The sequence below is a fragment of the Sarcophilus harrisii genome, chromosome 4, assembly GCF_902635505.1.
Source record: "Sarcophilus harrisii chromosome 4, mSarHar1.11, whole genome shotgun sequence".
NCBI lineage: Eukaryota > Metazoa > Chordata > Mammalia > Dasyuromorphia > Dasyuridae > Sarcophilus > Sarcophilus harrisii.
In genome coordinates this window covers 182,628,434-182,651,971 of record NC_045429.1, presented here as the reverse complement: position 1 = coordinate 182,651,971, position 23,538 = coordinate 182,628,434, and positions in this window count along the sequence as shown.

Below are 23,538 nucleotides of genomic sequence, written 5' to 3'. Positions count from 1 at the left end.
GAAATCACTAGAATCTTTGAAACCATTGACATCTTATAAGGAATATTAAGATTCAGATACATGAAAATGTATAACTAGATGACTCAAAAGTGTGTCTAGAGTAGAGGGAGAGAATGATCTTGCCCATGAACTTAGCTTTATCTCTATGCCTTTTTCTTGCCTACTCATTCACATAGGAAGGTAAAAGAGTTTTAGAATAGAGAAACTGAGGAACTTCCAAACCCCAGAGCCTTTGACATTCTGGATGAGAAAGTGACTGTAAAATATATAAAGGCCAGGTACAATCTACTCTTTTGAAATTAAATTAAAGAGATGTGCAGAATGCTCACCATAAGCTAGAGTTAGTTTGTTCAAGGCCATGATCAAAAAGTTTAGTTCAAAATGACAGACTTAAGTCTTAGACCACTAGCCACATAGCTAAGAATATCCTATTCTTTATTTCCAGCACCTACCACAATTCCTTTCACAATATAGCTATCTAATCAATATTGATTGATTGATTGATTCTTAAAGCATCTAGAACAGAAAAGTCTCTTTCTGGAAATAATAGGCCATCTAGCCACATCTGTCAAGGATTATTTTGAACTCTTATTATTGTTACTATGATTGAGAAGAAGCATGGGATAGTGATTAGAGAGGTGGTCATGAAGCCAGAAAGAATTGAGTTCAAATTCTGTTCAAACATATACTAATTGTGTAATTCTGATCAAGTCACTCAGGTTCTCAAAGTTCTAGGCAAATATCTAAGACTTTAAGTTGTGGAGAAGGTGCCTATTTACAGTAGTAAAGGCAGATTTCTCATCCAGAAGCTCCTTACACCAATGAAATCATGTCAGTCCTTTTGCCTATTGCTATTTTTTATCATTCATTAGTAATCATCATTCCCAAAACTAGTCTCTTCATTAAGATCACCATCACAAACTGATGTGCACTCAGTTTGAGGGCTTGAAACAGTTTTTTCCATGTTGACAGAATCTAAGATAATTCTAATGGTGAATCTAAGGCCTTCTGCAGAGATCCTAGATCCATACAAATTGTTCCTTGTGTTAATATGTATTGATTCACATTCTCATGGCTTTGAAATAGTTCTTTTGTTCTCTACTCATTCTCTTCCATCTTCAATTCAGTCACAAAATTCACAATTTCTTTAGACTATATACACTCAAACTGCCATCTCTAACACACTCAGGAATAAGATATCATGCCCACCCAGAAGAACTTCTTGTTTCTGTCTTGCTTATGCCTGAGATTTGGAGAGAGAACTGGTCATCTTAAATGTTTGTACTAATTATGGATCTTCACACAATTGTCTGCCTTCCCCATGAAATTCTCAATTCTAACACAGAGAATAAAATGACTCAAGTCTTTGAATTTATGTTGTTCCTTATATGAATCATCTGGCAGCCTGCAGTATATTCTAGTGTACTAAGCTCTTCCCCAAAATACACAGCACTGGGAAAAGCTGCCCAAAATCACATTGTTCTATCAAATTGTGGTATTATCTATTTTTTTTGTCTCTCTTGCTCTTTTCATTATAAAGCACAGTCAGCTTTGAGGCAAAAAAAAAAAAAATACAGCTTAGATAACACAGACCAAAAGCTTGAGCTAATTTTACTTTGATAAAATGGCAGACAGAATCACAAAAAGAGAGATGTCTGCAGGGGTTTTTGCCTATACCATAGCTTAGTTGTCTTGCCTTCCTGATTTTGCTAACAATCTAATCTATTAACCAGAATTTATATATCACTTTTAACACTTCTTATTTAACTTCAATGGTTAATCTACTTATTCCTGATTCTTAATTCAATTCAATAAGCATTTAATCAGGACATGAGTTTATATTCAAACTCAGGAACTTGAAGCAATTTGCTTAAATTCTTTTCTGCTCCAGTTTCCTCATCAATAAAACAGAAAGAAGCTCTTCCCTTATCTATCTCACATGCTTAAGATCATTGCTCTTGGTATGGGATCTTAACAAATATTAAGAATAATAATTTTCAGTAATAATAATTCCTATAAAATCTCTAGTTCTTATGAAGAAGATCTATATGGTGAATAATCACGTCTAAAATTCAAAACAATGCATTGGAGGCTTTCCTTTTCTTATAAATATTAACGTAATATTTATCTTGTCATCTCTCAGTCTTGCTACATGAGTAACTCGCCTTCTTTTCCAGTCATACATGTTGTTAACAATATCTTTTATTCTACCTCTTGCAAACAATTCATGATTGGATTTTATAATACAAAACCTTCCTTCCATACAGGGATATGTTGGAGACAGTTCTAACTGGCTCTTTTATTAACTTTTTAGCCTTGAGCTTTTACACTTCAGCAATTAACTGGTTTGATTTATTATTTTTTGATTGTCTAGATTTAAAAATGTATTAATAATGCAGCTTAAACTTTAAAATACATGTATATACTTTCCTCCCCGTCTTGTAATAGTGGGCAATCAGAAAGATATTGATAACAAAGAAATTTTGCAAATGGATTCCATCCAAAAATACTAACAAAAATGTGGTATTTATAGTTAGAAGACCAGTCTATTTAGCTCTGTTACTGACTACTTGTGATAACTTGATAAATCATTTTACCTCCCTTAGCCTTTAGATTCCTCATATATAAAATTAGAAGATTGAATTAGAAGACCTCTAAAGTCCTTTGTAGCTTCATTTGATCTAAGATTTTCTTTTCAATTTTGAACCCAAATCATTTTGCATTTGCAAATATACATTATGCTTATGGTTTTATATATATATATATATATGTATATTTAGTTATATGTATGTAGATTATCTATCTATTTATATATATATGTATATATATAATATTTTCCTGGTTATATACATAATATTACTATATATCATTATATGCACATGTATATGTATATACTGTGCATGTGTATTTATGTATATATGTATTTACATATGTGTTTCACATATTAGTATGGATAGACATGCTCACGTATATATGGGAATATACATGTGTATGTGTGTGTGTATACCCATCCATATATGCTCATATGCCTACATCTATAGTAACAATTTAACTCAATAGGTTGTCCATCCAATTGTATATTATACTCTGTGCAATATATATTTTTCATATACTTTGTTTTCCATTGTGGATGGTTAAGCCCATTTCTTTTATATTTCTGTGAATGTTTCTAAAGTGCTTTTGTAGTATTCTAGAAATTGAGGAAATGATTATTATGTTCCCTGGGATTAGAAGCATTTGGAGAAATTTACCTTCAATAGGAAATCCTTATTTTGTTTGATCCTTGGCAAATGATATATACTTGGAGAGACTTGGGTTCCGAATCCCATCTCCAACACTTGCTAGCTATGGGACATGGGCAAGTAACTTAATCTCTTGCATGCTTACTTGTTCTATGCATAAAATGAGGATAATAGGAATTTATAGTATGCCCAGTACACAAGGATATTATTAGGATTAATTGTATATTAAATATATGATGTATACTTAGTACTTTGCAAACCTTGAAGTGTTATATAAAATGCCTTTCATGAGAGTTGAATCTTTCATATGTCACATATCACATATGATGATATGTTGTCAACAAATATAATGTTATCAAATGACATATTTTAATCTATGACATTTTTCCTCAAAATAATAATCATTTAAAATGCATCTGTATGAGATTTATACAGATATGGATTTTAGGGCAGTAAAAGCAAGGTCTTTCAATTCAGTTCAGCAATGTATGTATATATTTTTGCGTATGTATGTGTATGGGTTTTGTGTGTGTATGTGTGTGTTGAATGAAGCACTGTGTTGTATGCTATGGTGGGATACAAAGACAAATATGGAATGGTCCTTAACTCAAGTAATTTATATTTGAGTAGGTAAGATAAGGCATGTCCACATTTGAATATATAATTTGAGCAGAGTCAAAGTAAGATAAAAATGTGAAATACAAAATGCTATGAGATCTCAAAGGAGAAAAGGACCACTTTACTTCTTGGATATTAGGATTCTTTATTAAAGAATCAAAGAACTTGTGTTTTTTTTTCCTTTTAAAATGGATTTTACTGGGCTTGCCAATGTTCTGAACTTATTTAGCTACAGAAGGTTTCTATGCACTTCAATGAGCCTACTGGAATTCCCATTACCAAATTGGCTCATACACAATTCCCAGCCACCACTAATTTGTTACATGAAAGACCTCTCCTTTTCCCTCAAAATGACAGGTGTAAGTGTGCTAATCACTGACACTTATTATTTCCCCCACCTTAACTTTCTGTCCTGCTAAAGACTAGGGAGATGCAGGGAGTTAAGCTGAAGATTCTCAAGATTCCCCACTACATAGCAGCCATGCCTTTGGAAGTTTCTACAGCTTGTTATGTGAGATGCCATGCGTGGTTGCTGGAGGGTATATTTTCATTTAGTCTGGATGCTTGGCACACTTAGACCATAAACAGAGCCCAAGGTAGAAATAGATGGCATGCTAGTTTGCTCAGGGAGTGATGGAAATGTTTAATCAATTAATAAGGATAATGGAGTGTCTCAGTGGAAAACGACAAGACAATTTTCAGAGCTAAAGTGTGCTCAAGTTCAGGCTGATGGCTCTTAGGCGTTCAGGGAGATTTATGGACAAACATGCCAGCTATGCAAATGATGAGAGTCCCTTTTTATATTTTCATTTGTGCATTTTTTTCCCCTTGGCTCTTTCTGCTGAGAGACAGATTAGCAACCACTGTTGATTGTTGGAGTCTGTGGAGTGAAGAAAATTATTCTCTCAGCCCAGCTTCCCTGAAAATGGGGTAATTGTCTCTCTTAATTCTTCTAGAAAGACTATTTACTCACAGTGACAAACACAGCATTGCCTAGGGTGAAATTGTTTGTCTAAAATATACAGGAATAAGTGCGAAAAAGAATGCTGTATCAAGTGTTTATCACACTATGATGGGGGATTCTTTCCCCGTTTGTGTGTCATTGGCCTATTTGGCAGGCTGGTGAAGTTTATGGATTTCTCAGACTAATTTTTTTAAATTCATAATTGGAGAATTTGTAAAATTTCAGTTAGAAGTTAGCAAAAATGAAAATGTGTTTTTTCCATCCACTCTTATTTGGGGATTCCACATTAAGGACTCGAACAAGAAAAACCATGACATGATTTTTTAAAATGTTCTCTAAATTATTGAACACTGACTATGTTCACATATAGCACTCTGCTTAGCTTTCCTGAAATATAGCACTGCGTAGGCACTTATTGTTTATTGATTGATTGATCAGTTATTCAAGTACAAATTAATTTTACAGCTTTCTAGTATATAAATATATTTGCATCTAATCTGGAATGTTTTGTTTTTAAATGAAACCTTTGCAAAACATGAACTTGATAAGCGTATTTCTCCATAACATATGTATGTATATGCTATATAAATATATTTATGTAATAATTTATTGAAAACAAACAAGCAGTAATTTTGATTTCTGCTCTTTTGTAATTTTTCAAAATATCTCTACACAGAAAATCAGTCCCTTCATACATATATTGTTATAGTTCAATTATCTATAGAGTCTCTTTCATGGTATATGTTGTGTCTCTTTTTGGGGTTGTTCAGTCATTTCAGTCATGCCAACTCCTCTTGGTCTTCCAAATAGTATCTTTCTAAAAATATGGCACACAAAATTGAATATCACATCCCTATGTGGTCTGACCATGGTCAAGTACAGCAAGACTATAATTTTAATATTCCAGGGCACTAATCCTCTGTTAATTCAGCCTTAGATCTCATTAGCTTTTTTTGACTGCTGACTCAAACTTAGTTTGCAGCCCATAAACATTAAAAGAACCTATTCAAACTATGGCCTTTCCATGCCTCCCAATCTTGTATTTAGGAAGGTGAGGTTTTTTAAAACTTAATTCTAAGATTTTATATTAATTCTTATGTCCCTTCTCCTTAATAAATGTTTGTGAACAATGTGAACAATGAGGTGATTTAAGATAATTCCAATAGATTTGTGATAGAAAGAACCATCTGCATGCAGAGAGAATTATGGAGATGAAATATGAATTAAATCATAATATTTTCACCTTTTTTGTTATTGTTATTATTTGTTTACTTGCTTTATTCTCATGTTTTTTTCTTTTGATCTGATTTTTTTGCACAACATGACAAATAAGGAAATATGTTTAGAAGAATTGCACATGTTTAACTTATATTGGATTGTTTGCTGTTTATGAGAGGGTATGGGGGAAAGGGAGGGGAAAAATTTGGAACATAAAGTTTTGCAAAAGTGAATGCTAAAAACTATCTTTGCATGTATTTGGAAAAATAAAAAGCTATTAAAATAAAAAGTAAATGTTTGTGAATGAATGAATTGCCAACTCACTATATGCACTAGCCTATTGCTTTGATTATTTGATATTGACTGATGGTGTAATGTAGTGTCAGGTCTAGATTCCAGAATAGCTGCATTCAAATCTGGTTGTTAGCTATACTTACTATCTGTGTGACCTATGGCAAATCACTTGAAACTCTGTCTGCCTCAGTTATCTTCAATTGGAAAATGGGAATAGCAGCTACCTTAGTGTTTCTATGAGGACCAAACGAGATAATATTTGGAGAAAAAGAAAGATCAAAGGAAGTAATATTTGGAAAGAGAGAAAAGAGAGAGAGAGAGAGAGAGAGAGAGAGAGAGAGAGAGAGAGAGGTAGACAAAGAGACAGAGAGAAAAGGAGGGAGAAAAGGGGGAGTGAGAAAGGAGGGAAAAAGAGAACTTAGCATGGTGCGGGGCACATTCTAGGGAGTATAAGGTTAAATAAGGGAATAAAGAATAAAGGAAAAAACAATACCAAAGGAGAATCTTAGAAGTTATACAATTAGAGTAGGATAAAGAGAAATTTGCCATGTCATAATTATTAGGGATAGTTTCATTAATAATGCCAAATTTTAGGAGACATTTGAATAAATATTGTGTAAAGATTAAAAGGTCTAGTGAAGGAAAGGAGTTTATGTATAGTATAACTTATAGAACAGAGAAAATAACTAATAGAAAATAGACCCATTGATCCTGAGATTAGTAGAGACAAAAGTAAAATGACCAAGATATGTCCATGAAAGGGAGATTGTCCAGTAGAAAACAGTGATAAATTTGGACTTGTAATTGAAGAATATTTGATCTGGCCACCCCTGACTTCTTCTTCTCTTTTCCCCCGCCCCCATCCAGTCAGTGACTAGGTCATATTGACTCTTCTCCCCTCCAAAACTGTCTTTTATTTGTATTATCCTTTCCTTTCCAAATTCTTCCCCTGAGTTATCACAATACCCTTTTCACTAGTATCCCCACCTCTACTCTCTCATCCATTCTACAAACTTTCATCAGATAAAGCTTTCTAACACATGACTTTCAGCATTTTATTTTCTTGCTAAACAGCTTTTAAGGTTTTTCATTAAAAATCAAAACTTGCACACTATAGCTTGCCATTTAAAACCCTCCAAAATTTGGCCCCAACCTTCCTTTCACTTATTGGCAAAATAAACCCTCAGTTCAAAATAAGATCATACATCTTGGGCATCCAGCTGGTACAGTGGACAGAATGCTGCACTTGGAGTCAGGGAGAACTGAGTTTAAATCCAGCTTCAGACATTTACTGGTTATATGACCCTGAGCAAGTCCTATTTGTCTTAAGTTTCCTCATCTGCAAAATGAGCTGGAGAAAGAAGTGGCAAAATACTAGCATTTTTGCCAAGAAAATACCAAATGGGGTCACAAATAATCAGACATAACTGAAAAATATTCGAACAGCAACACAGCTGACTTCTTGGCTCCATGCTTTCAAATTATTCTGTTTACCAGAAACATGATCCCTTCTCTCCAGATACCTAAATTCTACTGATTCATATTGGTCCTCTTTGAAAATAAAGGATGATCAACAACAACAAAGCTTTTGTGTGAGGTGTCTACATAGAGAGAAGGACTTCCAGAGCAGATGTGTCACATATCTTGTCACATATTTCTTACATGTATGTCTCACTATTATTGTGGTCTAAGTTTAAACCTGCTCCTCCCATAGGTGCTGTGTGTATTTGTGGGGAAGATTGAATCAGGTATTTAGAGAAGATTTTGAATCACTGTCTTTACTGTGTAATCTAAGAGTAGTAGTAGCTGCCTTCTGGCGACCCAACCTACCAACTTAAACAGAAGCTAATAAACCTCCTCCTCCTCTTTCTTCTTCTTTCTTTCTTTCTTTCTTTCTTTCTTTCTTTCTTTCTTTCTTTCTTTCTTTCTTTCTTTCTTTCTTTCTTTCTTTCTTTCTTTCTTTCTTCCTTCCTTCCTTCCTTCCTTCCTTTCTTTCTCTTCCTTCCTTCCTTCCTTCCTTCCTTCCTTCCTTTCTTTCCTTCCTTCCTTCCTTCCTTCCTTCCTTCCTTCCTTCCTTCCTTCCTTTCTTTCTTTCTTTCTTTCTTTCTTTCTTTCTTTCTTTCTTCTTTCTTTCTTTCTTTCTTCCTTCCTTCCTTCCTTTCTCTTCCTTTCCTTCCTTCCTTCCTTCTTTCCTTCCTTCCTTCCTTCCTTCCTTCCTTCCTTCCTTCCTTCCTTCCTTCCTTCCTTCCTTTCTTTCTTTCTTTCTTTCTTTCTTTTCTTTCTTTCTTTCTTTCTTTCTTTCTTTCTTTCTTTCTTTCTTTCTTTCTTTCTTCTTCTTCTTCTTCTTCTTCTTCTTCTTCTTCTTCTTCTTCTTCTTCTTCTTTCTTTTTCTTCTTCTTCTTTTCCTTCTTCATCATTATCATCAAGTAGAATATAAAAAGGAAAAGAAGGGGATTCAGGACAGTGTTTTGGGGATATTCAGAGTTTGGGATCATGCTATAGCAAAAGAGACCAATAAAGATCAGTTAGACAGAAAGAAGGAGAACCAAAAGAGAATATGATCACAGTCATGAAACCCCAAGGAGGATAAAAAAAAAATCTAGGAGGAAGTTTTGATGAAGAGTATTGAATAAAGTAGGACAGTCAAGAAAAACAGGAGCTAAGAATGGGTCATGATATTAAAGCATTAAGAGATAATTGACTGAGAAGAACAGTTTCAACTTGTATGATGAGATCAGAAGCAAGATTGCAAGGAATAGAGAAGTTTGAAGAAAGAAAGGACATGGAAGCAACAAACTCAAATGAATTCTTTCAAGAAGTTTGTCAGTGAAAGAAGAGCTAACCTGTTAAGGGGATCCCAGGGTCAAAGAGAGATTTTTTATGATAGTGGAAAGTTAGACACCCTTGTAAGCATCACAGAGTCAGTAGTTAAAAGAGTTTGAAAAGATTGAGAAGGGAAGGTGTTGGAGATGATTAGAGGAAATTGATCAAGGATACAATATGGAAATGATTTTGAGAGGTTTTGAAATGTTTAAGAGGATAGAAGAGAGAATTCATGATAGCTTCTATTTTCTCAGTAAAATATGAAATGAGGTCCATCATGAGGAAATAGAGTAAGGGGCTTGAAGAGGAAAGGTTTATATTAGACTAATATAAAGTCAGTGAGAGTAACAATGATCAACTGTGAAAGGCTTAGCCACTCTAATCAATACCATGATCCATGACAATTCCAAAGAACTCATGATGAAAAGCGGCATCTACCTTTAGAGACAGAACTGATGAATTCTGAGTGCACATAGAAGCATATTTTCTCTTGCTATTTTTAAAAACATTGCTAATATGAGAATGTTTTGAATGACTTCACATGAATAATGGGCATCATATTGCTTGTCTTTTCAATGAGTAGGAGAAGAGCTGGAGAGGAAAAGAAAATTTGGAACTCAATATTTTAAAAATTAATGTTAAAAATTTTAGTTGGAAATTTAAAAAAGAAAGTCAATAAGGAAACATCTTTATTAGAACCTAGGGTTGTTCCCAATTTAACTGGGTTTAGGGAATGGCTACATGCCTTCTCATCTTACTGGATGCCTGTTATGTGCTAGGCACTGGGAAATACAATGACAAAAATGAGGCGATTTCTTACCTCAAGAAACTTATATTCTTTTGGGGAATATAATAGATTTACAGGTAAAAATATATGATGTAGACAGCAGGATTAATGGGGGAGGGTCAACTAACTGTAGAAATTAGGAAAGAATTGTTGAAAGAGGTCATAGCTGAGAGCCGTGAAAGCAGTTAAGGAGTTCCAACAAGAGAAGGTTAAAAAATATTATTCAAGGAATGACAGATGGAAAATAAGGAAATGGAAGATAAAATAATGTGTAGGAGGACAAATAAAAAAGCCAATTTAAAATTCATTTCATTTTATTTTATCTTATATTATGGGATAAAACAAGCATTTCCATAACAGTATAATAAAAAGATTACACATGAAATTACAAATCTATTATGTACAACTTGTGATTCCATTTAAATATATAATAAAGTTTTCATGTAAATTTTTTTTTTCCTTCTTTTCTTCTCTTTCCAGCCTTTCCACCTTAGAGATGGCTACCATCAAACACAAATATGTATGTGTGTGTATAAGTGTGGTGTGTGTATATGTGTAAAATCATTCTATACGTATTATTTATCAATTCATTCTCTGGATTCAGACAATGTCTTTCTTCATATATCCTTTGTAGTAATTTTAGGTATTTATAATAGTCAAAAAGATTCACTCAAAGTTGTTCTTAAAGCAATATCCCTGTTACTATATACAATGTTGTCTTTGTTCTACAATTTTGACAAAAGGGTATAGTTTATTGTAGGGAGGGATCAGAATTAATGTACAATTGTTTAAGAACGGAGGCAAGCTAGATAGTAGAGGGTTTTAAGTGCCCAAAAGGAGTTTTCATTTTATGCTAAAGACAATCAGCTGCTAATGAAGCTTCTTCAGCATTTATAACAATCAGATTCTTGCCTTAGAAGCATCAAGATGGAAGCCCTGTGTGAGGTGTTTTTTAAGATTTCCATAAATTCTATTATTCTTGCAACCTTTAAGATTACCTCTCAAGGTTCTTCTTTGTTACTAGTGACTTAGTTCCATTCTGCTTTCTTTACCCTATTTTTTCAGTTAATCTTGGTTTCTGACTATTCATCTGAGACTTGACCCCTCCTTACTATGACTTATTTTTTAGGGCCTATCTGCCACTTATCCTAACCCTTGTCTTTTTTTGGGTGCCTTAATTCTAGTTTCTCTTCCTGATTCTGTTTCTCAGATTTGCTCTGATTTCTATACCTGTCTCAGCTCTCAGACATTGCTTTCAGCTTCCTTAGTTTTAGCCCCTAGTCCTGTACTTATAATTTACTGCTAATTACTAACAAGTTTGTGGGCCTCAAGACTCAGCTGACATATGGGGTAAAGAAGGCATCCCAGCTCACTAAGAATAATCTACTTCTGGCTAATAAAAAGTTTCTGGACTAGGTGACTGACCTAGATGACAGTATCTTCTTCCATGTGGCCTTTAAAAATAGGCTCTAGAATCATCTGTCCCATCTCGTACTATGTCTCTTGGTTATAGAATCTCTGATTACAGTCTGAGAGAAGAATCTAGTCTCTATACCCTGAAGAGGAAATAAAAATAGGAAATTACAGGGAAGGAACATGGGAAACTTATTCATTGTTCATCCTGTTCACCTGTCCATCTTTCAAGAAAAAGTAAGTTGCCAAGAGAGATTCCCCAGAATTTATTTGGTATATTTGTCTGCCTTTCCTTGAAATATAACCACTGCAGAGATAAATTTGTGTTATCATTGTGAATCAGTTCGACTTTACACTATTCTCTTCTCTGGAATCCCTTGTCCTCTTTTTCTAAATCTCTTGTCCTCTTTTCCTATTTATTATATGACACAGCCAATTTTCAGTCCTGGATTATTTCCATCATCCACTACTTTCTACTCATATAGATAGAGTCAAATAAAGCTCAAGAAAAAAACAAAACATGTCTTTTTCATCCTCAAAAAGTTGCACTTGATCATTCTAATTCTGCTAGCTATTATCTCATATAAGAGATTTCTCCACTTCCTTTCCTTTCACATCTTAATGCTCTATGTTATTTTGGCTTTTAACCTTATCATTCAATCAAAACTCTTATTCCAAACTTTCCAGTGATATCTTAATCACTAAACTTAGTGACTATATCTCAGTCTTCATTATTCTTGACATCTCTAAAACCTTTATCCTTTTCTTCTTGATACTCTCTAAGTTTTTATTACAATAATCTCCTCTTGTTTTTCTCCTATTTATCTATCCATTCCCTCTCAGTCTTCTTTGCTGAATTTTTGTCCAGATCTCTCTTGCCAACAATGGATACCCCATAGTTTCTGGGTCCTCTTCTTTTCTACCTTTATATCATTAGTGATCTTATTCACTATCAGGAATTCTATTATCTTTGTGATGATTTTCTAATTTTTTTATGCAGACCTAACTACTCTGATGGCCTCTAATCCTGCATTTCCAACAGACTATTGGACATTTCAAACTAGTTATATTGCAGACATCTTAAACTCAACATGTACAAAACTGAATGTTATCTTTCCCCCAAAACTCTCCCTTCTCCCTGATTTTTCTATTTTTGTGGAGGACACCATTATTTTCCCAGTCACCCAAACTTGAAAACTGGGATTCATTCTTGACTCTTCATTCCTCATTCTTACCTCCTAATCTATTGCCAGATGAAAACAAATCTAACCCTTCTGTCTTCTGATGCAGTCACCATTCTAGTGTAGATCCTCTGACCCTCATACCTAGATTATTAAAATAACCAACTGGTTGAGCTTGCTTCCATAAAGTCTCTCCCATTCAATTTATCCTCTATTCAAGTGTAAAAATCATTCTTGTAGAATGAAGGTCTGACCATTTTTCTCATATCCACTTCCCTCAATAAACTCTTGTCTACCTGTCATCTCCAAGATCTAATATAAAATCATTTGAAGGACATTTAAAACCCTTTTGACCTGTCCCTTCTACATTTCCAATTTTCTCACTTCCCTACATATAACTTGATCTAGTGACTCTGGCATCCTTGCTGTTCCTCAAACAAGACACTCTATCTCTTCACTGAGAATTTTTAGTGGTTATTATACCATGACTTCATTGATCTCTCTCTTAATTTCTACCTCCTGGAATTCCTTGATTTCAAATCCCAACTAAAGTCCCACTTTTTACAAGAAGCCATTCCCAATTACCTTTAATATTACCAAATACTCTTAATTGTTTTTCACTGCATTGTAAATTTTAAAGTGTTATGCAAAGGTCAGCTATTGATTATATTTTCAATTCTTTCTCTGTTAAGATGTTACTAAAGTATGGCTTTACAGAAGGATGCAAACTATGATCCATTTTTCTTTGCTTGTGTTAATTCATTATCTGATATTACTTTGCTTATTGTAGTAGTGTACTTTTAACTGTAAAATAGTTATTGACTAACTGACCTTATTTTACAAAGGAAAAAACTAACACCCTGAGGAATGAAAGAATATTCCCCAAACCACATATCTAAGTAGCTGAAGACATGAAATTAGATCCCAGATTGCAAAATCCTATTGAACATAGTGCTTCAATCCCCCCTCCCCACTATATAATAGGTAAAGAATCCATAGTCCTTATTTTAAAATGCAAATGACAGGACTTGGATTTCCAGGAGCCAAAATACTGGAGTAAGCAGTAAATTCTGGAAACTCTCCCATATTTACCTCCAAACATCCATGAAATAGTTCACCAAAACAAATCCTGAAAAAGCAGTAACAGCAAAAAGATATGATGAAACCATGTTTTAACTCAAGAAACTTGGAAGATCAATAAAAAAAAAGTCTCTCTCACTTAAATAAAAGGCGAGCAAGTTCAGGACAAAAAGCATCCCAGAAAGTCAACAACAAGCCCTAGCTTAGCAAACCAGTAGGGGACCATGAACCCCAACATAGTAAATTAGGCAAAAGTCTGATGTCAGATGAATCCAGGATCCCCTTGTGCCTCATCACTACAGCTCCAAAGAACCACCATATGTTCAGCATAGCTTTGGGCAAACAGATAGCCACTAATCCCATGGGAACCTAAACAGCTTAGTTGTAGGCAAATAGGCAGCCTCCAGAGGCCAAGAACATCATGTGCTTCAGTGTACCCCAAGGAAACACAGAAACCCCACTAGCATTAGCACAAGCCAGACACCAACATTGGAATCCCAGTCAGCCCTAGGTAACCTGTCAGACCCCTACAGTTCCCAGCAGGACCACAGCAGACATGTTGGTCCCCTGTGAGCCTTAGGACAACATCAGGTAAACAGGTAGGGTCTGCAGATAATGGCACAAGAAGCCTGAAAGAGTACCCTTTCCACCTGAGAGAAGAGGTCAAATTTTAAAATGGGACAAAAAGCCAAAAAAAAGATGAGTTTAAAAAAAAAAACTCAAACCAACAAAACAACAAAATAATTTGACCTTAGAAAGTTATTGTGGTAACAAGGAAGACCAAGATACAAACTCAAAAAAGAACAACAAAGTCAAAACACCTATGGGCAAAACCCCAAAGAAAAATGGGAAGTGACTCAAGCCCAGAAAAAACCCATGGAAAAGCTCAAAAATGAGTTTAAAAATTATATAAGAAAGGTAGAAGAAAAATTGGGAAAAGAAATGAAAGTAATGCAAGAGAATTATGAAAAAAGACTCAACATCGTGGAAAAAAACCTGCTTTAAAAAGTAAAACTGATCAAATAGAAAAAAAGATATAAAAATCCATGGCCAAATGAAAAATAAAGTACAAAAGCCAACTGAGGAAAACAACTCCTTAAAAGTTAGGATTATACAAGTGGAAGCTAATGGCTCTATGAGACATCAAGAATCAATCAAACAAATTCAAAAGAATGAAAAAATAGAAGGCAATGTAAAATACCTCAATGGAAAAATAATGGACCTAGAAAAATAGATCCAGGAGAGTCAATGTCAGAGTCATTGGACTACCTGAAAGCCATAATCAAAAAGGGAATCAGCTTCTTTCCAGAAATTACTGAGGAAAAATGCCCCGAGGTCTTGAAATAGAGGACGAAATAAGACCTGAAAGAATCCACCGACCACCTCAGGAAAGAGATCCTAAGATTAAAAACTCCAATGAACATTATAGTCTCATTGTAGAACTATCAAATCAAGGGAAAAAATACTGTAAGTGACCAGAAAGAAACAAGTCAAATATCAGAGAGTCAAAGTCAGAATTGCACAGGACTTAGCAGCTGCAATATTAAAGGATCAGAAATCATGGAACATGATATCCAGAAGGTGAGGAGCAAGGACTACAACCAAGAATCACCTATCTGACAAAATTAAACATAATACTCCAAGAGAAAAAATGACCATTCAATGAAATAGGAGGATTTCAAGCTTTCATAAAAAGACCAGAAGTGCACATAAATTTTGATCCCCAATAGCAAGACCCAAGAAAAACCTAAAAAAGTAAAAGGGGGAAATAAAACATAAGGAAATCAGTGGAGCTGAACTTTACATACTTACATGGGAAGATGATACTTGTGATTCTTTTTTTTTTTTCTGAGACAATTGGGGTTAAGTGACTTGCCCAGGGTCACATAGCTAGGATGTCTGAAACCTATGAGACCAGATTTGAACTCAGGTCTTTCTGACTTCAGGGATGGTGCTCTATCCACTGTGCCACCTAGTTGCTCCACTTGTGATTCTTAAAAATTGTACCACCAATATTACATTTCAAAAGAATATACATAATTAGAGGGTATGGTTATATGGTAATTTTGAGGAAAGGACATAAAAATAATTAAAGGATGAGAAAAGGATGAGAAGAAAGAGTAAGATGGAAAGGAGCAAATTATTTCACATGAAGAGGTATGAAAAACCTATTATAGTGGAGAGGAAGATGGGAGAGTATGCTATGGGCATTGCTTGAACCTTATTCTCATAAGTAATAGCTCAAAGAGGGAATAATATACACAATCAGGTGAACATAATTTTTTTCTCTCCAGACAGGAAAGAGGGAAGGAAAAAGATTAAGTGAAGGTAGGGAATGAGGAATGAGGAAACAGACAGAAAAAAGGACAGACTGGTGGAGATGGTAGACAGAAGCAAAATGCTATCAAGGAGGAAAAGAGTGAAAGGGGAGAGAGGATAAACAGGAGAAAAATAGAATGAAGGGAAACATATAGTTAGTAATCATAACTGTGAGTGTGAATGAAATGAAATAACCATAAAAAGGCAATAGATATCAGAATGGCTCAAAAACCAGAATCCTACAATGTATTGTTTACAAGAAATATACTTGAAGCAGAAAAACATACACAGAGTAAAAACAGGGATCTGGAGCAGAATTTAATATGCTTCAGCTGAAGTTTTTGTTTTTTAAGTAGTAATCCTGACCTCAGACCGAAGGAAAAGCAAAAATAGACCTAAATAAAAGAAATAATGAAGGAAAGTACATCTTGCCTAAAAAGTATGATAGACAATGAAGAAATATCAATATTATATATATATATATATATATATACACATACCAAGTGGTAAACATCCAAATGCTTAAAATAGAAGTTACGTGAGTTATAAGTTCATGATCAAGCAAGAGATAGAGACCATTATGATATAAAATAGTTAATTTTGATTATAGTAAATTTAAAAAAAACTTCTGCACAAACAAAACAAAATACAACCAATATTAGAAGGAAAGCAGAAAGCTGGGAAATAATGTTTAATAGCAGATGTCTCTGATAAAGGCCTCATTTCTCAAATATATAGAGAACTGAATCAAATTTGTCAGATCCCCAATTTGTCATTCCCCAATGTGTACATGATCAAAAGCACAGGCACTTTCAGATGAAGAAATCAAAGCTATCTACAGGCATATGAAGAAGTGCTCTAAAACACTTTTGATTAGAGAAATGCAAATAAAAACAGTTCTGAAGCACAACCTCACACCTATCAGATTGGGTAGCTAATATGACATACAGAAAAGAAAAATGATAAATGTTGGAGAGTATGTGGGAAAATCAGGATACTAATGCACTGTTGGCAGAATTGCAAACTGATTCAATATTCTGGAAGGCTATTTGGAACTATGCCCAAAGAGCAACCAAACTATGATTAACATTTTGATCTGGCAATACCTCTATTAGATCTACATCCCAAAGAGATCATTAAAAAAGGGGGAAAAGATTTACATGTGCAAAAATTTTAATAGCAGTCCTTTTCATAGTGCCAAAATATTGGAAATTTATGGGTTGCCCATCAATTAGGAATGGCTGAACATGCTGTGGTATATCAATTTAATGGAATACTATTGTGCAGTCATAAATAATGAAAAGTCAGATTTCAGAAAATCCTGGAAAGCCCTACATGAAAGGATGCTGAATGAAATAAGCAGGACCAGGAAAACATTGTATATAATATAAGCAATATTTTGGGATGATAACTCCGCTCTTCTCAGCAACAATGATCTAAGAAAAGTAGAAAGAACTCATGACGAAAAATGGTATCCACATCTAGATAAAGAAGTGATGGATTCTGAATGCAGATAGAAGCATACTTTTTTCAAAACTTTATTCTTTTTTTAGGTTTTTTCCTTTTGATATGTTTCTTCTTTCACAGTTATGACTAATAAGGAAATTTTTTATATGATAGAATGTTCATAACCTATATCAAATTGCCTATCATTTTAGGAAAGGGAGAGGTGAGGAGGAAGGGAGAAAAATTTGGAATCTTTTAAAAATGATTTCTAAAAATTGTCTTGACATGTAATTGGGAGAAACATTTTTTAAAAAATAAAATGCAAAGTTTTCATGGACTCATTCACTTTCCTAATGTGGCAGTGGTTGAAGGTGAAGGGCAAACACAAAGTGAAACTAGAGCCTGTGGTAAATGACTGGCTTGCTCTTCTTTGGTGTTAACTGTCCATTCTTTCCCCTGACTATGATGTCTTCATTACTTTTTCAGACTGATTAAATGGCTGGCCCACCAGGAAGAGATCATAACTCTTTCACAGAGCTTCTGATGCACTGTCAGCACTCAATAAAAGCTTGGAAAAACATGGTCAAGATTGTTTTTACCTCCCTTGCACACATGCCAACTTTCATTCTGAAATATAAGCTATATCCATGAAGGGTGGTTCAATATCTAAGAATAAATTCAAATGTTTTTCCTTTCTGCAGGAAGAAAGCAGAAAGGCTATGTTTGCATAAAAGTGAAAAGGGAGATGTTCAAACATTTGATAAATATTTATTAAGCACTTTCTTTGTGATACGTTGCCCTAGTCACCAAGGGGATAACAAAGATGAATAAGCCATAATCTCTATCCTGAAAGGGTTTATAATTAAGTAGGATGACACGTGGACACATTAAATAGATAGACAATTCATTATCAAAATTGGTACCATAGCCTAAACTATGATGTGGGACTTTCTATACCTAGGGTTTTTTAAGGGTCAAAATAAACAAGTACCTTGAAAATTATCTGTAGCATTGCTAGAGTTTTTTTTTTAACCAGATGTCTCCTAAGCCTATGAAACTACAGGTCTAACAAAAAAAAATTAATGTGTGTGCTACTTACTACTTTCCTATTTCCCAAAATGTTTATTGAGGAAGTAAGGAAATTACATCTTATGAGACCCTTCTCAAAATCAATAATTAATAGTCAGTAAACATTTATTAACTATATATTATATGTCAAGAACTGTGCTAAGTTCTGGGAATACAAATACAAAAAAAAGAGAAAAAAAAAAGACAATCCTTGTCTTCAAAGAATTTACAATCTAATGGGGAAGATGACATCCAAAAGAAAGCTGAAAGGAGAAAGACATAATGAAAGAAAAGTGCCCAAGCTGAGGACCTAATAGTGGAGAAGTCAGAGAAGTCCCAAAGCAGAGCATTCAATTGAGAAATGAAGAAATTTAGTGTTGAGTTGAGCTCCCTAATATAAATGGAGTTTTGGGAGTTTGTGGCCCTACCCTCTAATCAGAGGGGCAGAAGGTATTGATAAGGTAGTATACCAAACCTGATGTACAATGATGAGGTTTTCCCAATAATAAGCTTCCCAGGATATGGTGAAGTCTCAATATTAGATTAGAAAAGAACCCCCATATTTTTTCTTCCCAAGAAGAAGGAGTTCTGAAAGCTCCCAGAGACTTGGATGTTAGCAACTTTTCTGTTCAGATGGAACATCTGGCTAAGTTGTTTTATAACGTAGAAAAGAAAATTAGTTAAACAGAGCTCACAGACATAAAAACTACTGTGTCTGGACTTGAATCTTAATCTTTGTTTCAGATAACTATTTGATTTAGTGTTAAAAAATTCTTCATACCTCACATTCAATCCCTCATAGAGATTCTATATCCTCAAATATTGTTTCAGAGCTCTTGAAAAACAAATAAACTCCCCAAGAGATTTGAAGGTCCTGTAGTTGTTGGGGTTTTTTTTAACCCTCCAAAAACTTTTAGTCTCCCATGTAAATGAAATGTGGGGAGTTAGGCAAGGAACAAAAGAGAGCATGTGGAGACAATCCTTGGTTCCTATTTCCTGTTTTTATTAAGCATATATGGCCAAGAATAAGTCTCCCAAGTTTTAAGCCTTCCTACTCAAAGACATTTTTAAACTTACAGAGGTTAAACAAATTTAAACCAACTTGATAGAGGAATTCCATAGTTGAAATACTTTAATCTATCAAATAATCAAGGTCTCTGATTATTTTAGATTATTTCAGAGATCAGAGATCACTGATCAATCACTGATAAAGGAATATTTAAGTTTCTCTTCTGACTCTGCCTAACTTTCTCAATGATTCTCTCTTCCCAATAACCACAGAAATATACCCATATACTCATTATAACCTAATTTACTAGAATAAAGTCCCATGTTAACTTTTGGGCTTGTATTGTCATTGATCTATATATGTTGTTAAAAACTCAGAAATTTTTTTTAAAAATTTAAAGGTACTAGTAACAATAACAGTAAAGCTACAGTTGTTACATAGTTAGGCTGCTTACTTTTTGAGGCTATGTTTTTCTACTTTGAAGAGTGATAAAATATGACATCATGAGGAAGATCCAAGTTACCCACCTTTAGCAAAATCCTTAGAAGCCATCCTTCTCCATCAAAAATCTCTTTCTCTTCAGAAGCCACCTTTCCATCAAAAATCTATTGTTTAACCCTTACGCATCTCATTGTTGAAAAGAACCAAGTCCATCACAGTTGATCATCACATAATCTTGTTGCTGTGTACAACATTCTCTTGGTTCTACTTACTTCACTTAGCATCAGTTCATGTAAGTCTCTCCAGGTCTTTTTGAAATTATTCTGCTGATTGTTTCTTATAGAACAATGATATTCCATAACATTCATATGCCGTAATTTATTCAACCACTCCCTAACTGATGGGCACTCAGTTTCTAGTTCCTTGCCTCTACAAAAAGGGCTGCTGTGAACATTTTTGCACATGTGGTCCTTTCCCCTTTTTTATGATCTCTTTGGGATGCAAACCCAGTAGAGACACTGCTGGGTATGAATACGCACAGTTTGACAGCCCAGTGCTGAATGGGTATGCACAATTTGACAACCCTTTAGGCTTCGTTCCAGATTGCTCAGAGAAACAGATTTGAACTCATTTGAATTTTTAAATACAAGACATACACTTGTATATCATATTCTTTCTCAATTCATTTAATGGGATTTTTTAAACGATGCTTTTCAAAGTTGTTTCTAAAGCTGTATTGATCATTGCCTTTGAGATTCTCAGTATCATAGCATCACAAATCTAGGGCTTAATAGAGACTTCAAGGACTAATGTGCTCATTTCACACACAAAGCAGAGACACAAGAAGATTAATTGGCCTGCCCAGAGTAATGTATATGGTAATAATTAGTGGTAGGTTTTGAACTCATGCCCTCTAAATCTAGAGACAGTTTAATATCAAATGTACCAAGCTACTCTGGAAAAGAGTGGGTACAATTTCATTTTAGAAAATAGTTTTGGCCTCTTTAAATTTTAGCTCCCTCGCGTGGCTAATTATAAAAATGCAAGCATTATCTCTAACAATATATAAATAACCTCAGACACAAAAGCCACCAGGCACTTATATGGATTTCTATTACTTCCAGTATGTGGGCTAGGTAAAGATTTATGTAAAGAAAAAGAAGAAAACAAAAAGAAATTATAAGACAAGTTGGGAAATAACATGAGAAAAATTCCTACATAAACATTTGACTTCCTAGAAGAACATAGACAGAGGACTTTAGATCTGGAAAGGACCATAGAGATCATCTAATCCAGTGGTCCTCAAAGTATAGTCCAAAGAATTGTTGGGGTCTCTGAAACCCTTTCAGAGGGGCTACAAATTCAAAATTATTTCTTATTTCTAATTTAGTAAATAGCTATAAATATAACCCTTGTGAACAAATACTCTTTGAACAGATCCTCAATAGTTTTTTTTTTTTTAACAACATGAAGATACTGAGAACAAAAGTTTGAGAACCACTGAATCTATTCCCTTAAAAATTAAGGAAATTGAGAAGAGTGATAGAACAGTGGTAAATTCATGATTAGAATTCATACCTTTTCTTATTTTAAAAAATCTTATCCAATTTTCAGTTCTGAATTCTCTCCATCCCACATCCCCCTCTCCCACTCATTGAAAAGGCAAGAAAAAGGAAATCTGCACTTCAAGTTTTTTCTTCTCTTTCTAAGTCTACTCTTCACTAAAAGGAATAATAGTTTATTAGGATAAAGATGATACAGACTTTGGAAAAAAATGATGATTGCATCTAAAAGATTGTAATGGAGTAGAAGATAGCCAGGTATATCATCTTATGTGTTTCCAAGACTTTGAGGGAGCAAATTTCAACAGATTCGGAAAGATTGATAGGATCCTGTAAACTGAAATTATACAATGGAAGTAAAGCTAGGTAAGCTATGAACATCTCAAGAATGAGTTTCAGCAGACACAAAGAGAATGAATTCAGAGGAAAATGAAAAAAAATAGGAGTTGTCACTAAAAAAATTAGTGAATTGCAGAGACCTAACCTAACAATTTAAATTTTTTAAAATAGAAAATTAAGAAGTTGGAAGCAAGAGTAAATAATAGAGGTTGAGTAGAATGAAGTCCTATGAAAACTGTCTAGAATGCCAAAACTCAGAACACAAAAAAAAAATGGGATTTTGTTGTTGCTGAAGAGGCAGAAAAGGAAGACCTAAGAAAAGACAGGACCGTGTTCAAGATGAACGAAATGATGATAATCAATTTTTTAAAAACGGAGACATAACTACTCAAGTGTTAACTTGCCTTCTGACATTTTGTTTGGACTAGAAGGCCTAGAAAAAAAGTTGAAAACACAATGCTGATGTCAATAATAAATAAGGATGTAATAAATGAGTATGTTGCCATCTTTGATGAATTTAATTCTTTAATGAACTACATCCTGATGTAAGATGGAAAGAACTTGTCATTGTGATTGCTAAACCAATGTCAGCAATGTCTGAAAAATTATGGAGAATAAAAATAGTATCACAAGATTGGAGAAAAATAAATGATGTCTTCATTTTTTAAAAAGGAAGAAAATAAAGTTTGTAAATATAACTTGACTTCTATTCCTGGGAATATGGAATGATTGTTAAAGTTGGTTACTGAATTTCTAGCAAGTCAGACAATGATCACAAAGTACAAGCATGACTTCATCAAGAGAAGGTCATGCAATTATAAAAACCAAGTTTGATTCCAAAGAAGAGATACAAGAAATACCTACCCCTATTGTTTTGAAGACCTGAGAGTCAGTAGATATAGAATATTGCATATAACATCAGATTTTTTTTGATATGTTGATTGATTTTGCTAAATTTTTATTTCTTTCTATTTTAAAAATATTCCTTATTATAATGGAAGATTTTTCAGGAGTTAATGGAGAGAAGAAATAAATGGATAAGTATAAACAATATAGAAACAAAATATATCAATAAAAATCTATTTAAAGAATAAATTTTGACAAAACTATCTTGATTTCATTTTGTGATATTTAACTAATAGACTTTGGAAACATTACAGATATAGTTTACCCATGAAGAATATCATTCTATTCTTATGGAAATGATGGTGAGATTCAGGAAGACAAAAATAGTTTTAGATTCATAACTAAATGAATGGCCAGATTATAATGGTAGAGTATTATATTGAAAGATGTAACTCTCTTTGAGGCAGTTTTATCAATGACTTGACTAAAGAAATTGATGATGTATTTATTAAATTTACCAATGACACAAAGTTAAGGGGTTCTAGCTAACATAATGGATGATAGGATCTCAAAAGATCTTGCATGCCTGGATATTATATCAAGTCAAACAAGATGAAATGTAACAGGGACAAATATAAAGTCTTCCCTTGGGTTCAAAAAAATTGGCTTCACACATACACAGTGGAGGACATATAGTTAGAGATAAATTTGACTGAAATGGATCTGAGGCTTTTAATGGATTACAAGCCTATTATGAATCAACAGTACAACATCACAGTAAAAAAAAAAAATCTAACATGATCTTGGGCTACCTGAAATTAGTCATAGTTTTGTCCTAATCAGACCACATTTGAAGCATGTCACAGTTTCACAGTTTATAAAGGACAC